The 4565-nt window shown below is 44.5% G+C and overlaps 1 pseudogene; it reads right to left on the bottom strand.

The window, feature by feature from the left end:
• Positions 1–2717: 2717 nt before the first annotated feature.
• Positions 2718–2837, bottom strand: LOC129692329 (small nucleolar RNA SNORA17; annotated as a pseudogene).
• Between the last annotated feature and the right edge of the window lie 1728 nt (positions 2838–4565).

Below are 4565 nucleotides of genomic sequence, written 5' to 3'. Positions count from 1 at the left end.
CACTAAGCGCCTTCGCTAGTGTCCTCCTTGTAGATTCATGGAGTTTCCATTGTACCAGGTTTCACCTCACCCCCCAAATGCCCCTAATTCCTGTTGTCTCTCCCAGTATTTCCTCCCCACCCCCACCTTACCCTTTCTGTTCTTATTGCCACCGGCCTCCAGTTCACCTGTGAAATCTATTATGTTTCCTCTCCCCAGGGAGAGCTTGTGTCCCCCGCCCTCCTTGTTACTTAGCCTCTTTGGGTCTGTGGATTGTATATTTCTGGACTCTTTATTAAAAAACAAAAACAAAAACAGGTGTTCACAGGTGTGTGGATGTACTTTGGGGATCTTTGATTTGATTCCATTGGTCAATGTGTCCATTTTTACGCCAATACCATGTGGTTTTTATTACTGTTGCTCAATAGTACAGTTTGAAATCAGGGATGGTGATACTTCCAGATGTTCTTTCATTGTGTAGAATTGTCTTAGCTATTCTGTGTTTTTTTGTTTTTCCATACAAAGTTGAGTATTGCTTTTTCAAGGCCTGTAGAGAATTGTGTTGAAATTTTGTATTAGATTCCTTTGGTAAGATGGCCATTTTTACTACCTTAATCCTACTGATCCATGAGTGTGGGAGAACATTCCATCTGATATGTTCTTCAATTTTCTTCCTCAAAGATTTGAAGTTTTTCTCATACAGGCCTTTCACTTGCTTGGTTAGAGTTACCCCAAGATATTTTACATTATTTGTGGCTATTGTGAAGTGGGTTGTTACCCTGATTTTTTTCTAAGCCCCTTTGTCATTTGTGTATAAGAGGACTACTGGTTTTTGTTTTGTCTTGTTTTTTAGCTAATTTTGTACCCAGGCACTTTGATGGAGCTGTTTATCAACTGTAGGAGTACCTTGGTGTATTTTTTTTGGATCTCATATTATCTATTAATAGTATACTTTGACTTCTTCCTTTCCAGTTAGAATCCTCTTCATCACCTTTAGTTGTCTTATTGCTCTAGCTAGAACTTCAAGTATTATATCGAATATATATGTCTTATTCCTGATTTAGTGGAATTGCTTTGAGTTTATCTACATTTAGTTTGATATTGGCTGTTGGCTAGCTGTAAATTGCCTTTATTGTGTTTAGGTATGTTCCTTGTATCCCTGTTCTCTCCAATACTTTTATCGTGAAGAACTTTTGGATTTTGTCAAAGGCTTTTTCAGCATGTAAAGAGATGATCATGTGCCTTTTTTTTCTTTCAGTTTGTTTATATAGTGGATTACATTGACAGATTTTTTTTTTTATATTAAACCATCTGTATGTCTGGGATGAAGCCTACTTGACCATGGAGGATTATCTTTTTGATGTGTTCTTGGACTCGGTTTGTGAGTATTTTATTGAGTATTTTTTCATATATGTTTATGAGCAAAATTGGTCTATAAGTTTGTTGTTGAATCTTCTTGTGTTTTGAGTGTCAGAGTGACTGTGACCTCATAAAATGAATTTAGCAATGTTCCTTCTGTTTCTATTTTGTGGAATAATTTCGTGAATACTGGTATTAGCTCTTTGAAAATCTGGTAGAATTCTATGCTAAAACTGTCTGGTCCTGGACTTTATTTGGTTGGGGGAATTTAATGACTGCTTCTATAAAATCCATCTTTTAGATGCCAGTTCCCCTGTGCCTGCTTAGTGGTATATATTTAAATAATGTTCCTGTGTGGCTTTTGAAAGGCAAGCAATGGATACATACACACACACACACACACACACACACACACACACACACACACACATATACACACACACAAACTTTTTATTGGTTATTTGTGAATTTCACATCATGTACCCCAATCCTACTCATCTTCTTCTCTCCTTGTACCCACCCTTCACTTTTGCAACACCCCCCAACAAACAGAAAAAAAAAATCTCGTCATGGAAGCTGTAGTGTGTTACACTGTGTCCTACAGTTTACCCTTTTTCCAACACCTCTGCTCACAAGTGTTCATTGCAATGACTCCTTGGTCTGTACGTAGACTCTGGATTCTGCTCCTCCATCAATACTGGAACCTCACTAGCACTTCTCTTGGATACCCTATTGTCACCTCATGTCATGGAGATCCTGTAGTTTTGGATCTGTGGGAGCGGCTCCTTCATGCATTCTAGCAGTTCATCGATGGGTAGATGACAGAGTGGGCCAATGCAAAGCCCCGGATCTGGGCCTGAGAGGTGTCTGAGCCGGTCAGCCTGCTGGCTCTCCCACTGTCATAGCTTTGTGCTAGCTCACCGGCACTCCTCCTCCCAATCAGGGTGAGCTCTACTCTGCTGCCCGGGGGACGTTCAGGGGCTACTCTCCTAAGTGTGGAAGCCCGTGAGGGGCAGGAACAGTTTTCCCATTCTCGTGACCCCAGAGCCGGCTCTCTTGCCCAATATAGGCGGCAAGGAACGAGGGAGGGGAGGGAGGAGTCTCCTTGTCTGTGGTACCAGACTAGTGGTCATCTCAAGCTAGCTCCCTGTCCAGGCCCCATAGCTCCTGTCTAGCGGTTGCCTCGGGCTTGCTCCTTGCTTGCACCTGCCTGAGTGGCCCCACGAGAGCAAGGGTCCTCTGTCTCAGGCTCACTCCCACCTGTGGCCTGTGGACCCAGGCAGACGGAGTTCTGCTAGTATTCAGCTTCTGCCTGGGAGCCCGTCCAAGCCTACGCTGGGCCAGACTGGTGGTTTACTCAGGCTCGCTTTTTTTCAGGGAGTGGTAGGCCACTGATCATTCAGATGTTCATAGATCAGATCACTGAGTGTACACGCAGCGTCTCTCCTCTCTGCCACCTACCGACACCCAGCTGACACAGCAGCCACACAAGGAGCAGGACAACGGGTATTTCTGTGTATGTGCGCGTGTGTGTGCTCAAATGAACCTATGTGTGCACATGTACATAGGTGCCTCCTTTATGCTGGTCCTGGGGATTTGAACTCAGCTCCTTACACTTGTGCATTACCCGGTGAACCATCTCCCTAGCCCCAGCAAAGCAGTTTATATGTGACGGCATTTAAACACAGAGTAAATCTTCCATTCCTCTATTCATGTTTACAGATTAAGGAGAAAAGGAAGGTGAGTTCCATGCACCTGCCTGCGTGCAGAGCATTTGTCTGGAGGCTTGGGGATTTTGAATGATGCTTCCCTGACCTGTTTGCAGGAGGGTGTTGTTAAACATTTGGATTAGGACAGAAACTCTTCTCCTGCTTTGTCTCCTGGTAAGAAACAACAGAGTGAGAGCTTAGCAGCTGCAGATGTCTTCAGCAGGAAGAAACTCTCTTTTATTTCTTCCAACATAAATTAAACATCACAGGAGACATCAGGAAAGTTACAGGAACAGCAGGTACTTCCGGCCTTGTGTTAATGCGGCCTGGGCAGTGGATCCTGAGGTTTTTGAAAAGCAGTGAGATCACCAGCAGGGAATGGATCACAAACATGCTGAGCAGCAGAGGGTCCAACGTGCCCGCTCCTGATACTGGTTGACTCCAGCTCACTGATACCTAAAGATTGGAACTGGCCACCAGGTGCACATTCCAGAATGAAATAGCAATATTGGCAATTTGCAGCTCAGGCTGGGCTGGTAAGGAAAGTGGACATCTTCCGCAAGAAGAGCAGAGGTAGAGCAGAGGCTGTGCTAGCCTGCCTGTCCCATGCAACAGGAACTTGCAGTTATAATGAGGCCTATTGGCACAATAGGGTCAAGTCCAGAATGTTGGGCCAAGTGGGATAGCACTCTGGCATTTAAGGGGCTATGCATGGTTGTGGAAGGCCTCACGTCACTGAGATGCCTTACCCAATTAATAGCTTGTGATAGAGATTTAATCTGTCACAGTCACGGAGGATGGGAATTCAAAATCAAAGTGCTGGAGGGATTGATTCCTCATGGAGACTCTGTGTACCATTTTGCTCCTTTGTCTCCTGGAGGCTGACAGGCCTTGGCGTTCCTGGGCAAGTGGACACATCTTTCTCATCTGGTCCCCCTTCGATGCTCCTTGCCTGTAGATCATGTCTCTTCTTAGAAGTACACCTGTTGTTGGACTTACAGCTCAGGCTCAATGTAAATCTAAGATTGAAATCTTAAGATTCATCGTGGGATCCTTAGCTTACACCCATAAAGGCTCTGTCACCAAGTAAGGCCATTTGCACAGCTCTGAGGGTTGGGACTTCATCTTGTCTTTGGGGAAGGTCAGTTCACCTGCTGTGATGGATGTAACCATGGAAGTCTGAATACCTGTGTTCTAATCCTAATCTGATCACAGCTAATCGAGTCTGATCGCAGCTACACTTTAAGGAGGTCTGCAATTTGTAAATGCGTATACAATAGCAAATACATACTAAACCTCTGTCTGCTAGGTGTACCATTCTGGATGTGGGGGTCCTAAGTAATAACGCTGACGGAAATGTCTGTTGTCATGGAAACCGTTCTCCTCCGGGTGTGTGTGTGTGTGTGTGTGTGTGTGTGTGTGTGTGTGTGTTGGTTAGTTTTCTCGTTGCCATGACAAGTGCTTGACAAGAAGCAGCTAAGGGAAAAAGGGCCTGTTTCAGCTACAGTTATAAGGGTA

Source organism: Psammomys obesus, unplaced genomic scaffold (genome assembly GCF_907164565.1).
Source record: "Psammomys obesus unplaced genomic scaffold, mPsaObe1.curated_primary_1811, whole genome shotgun sequence".
NCBI classification, from domain to species: Eukaryota; Metazoa; Chordata; class Mammalia; order Rodentia; family Muridae; genus Psammomys; species Psammomys obesus.
Note: the sequence above shows the minus strand (reverse complement) of the source record. Positions and strands in the feature narration are given on the sequence as shown.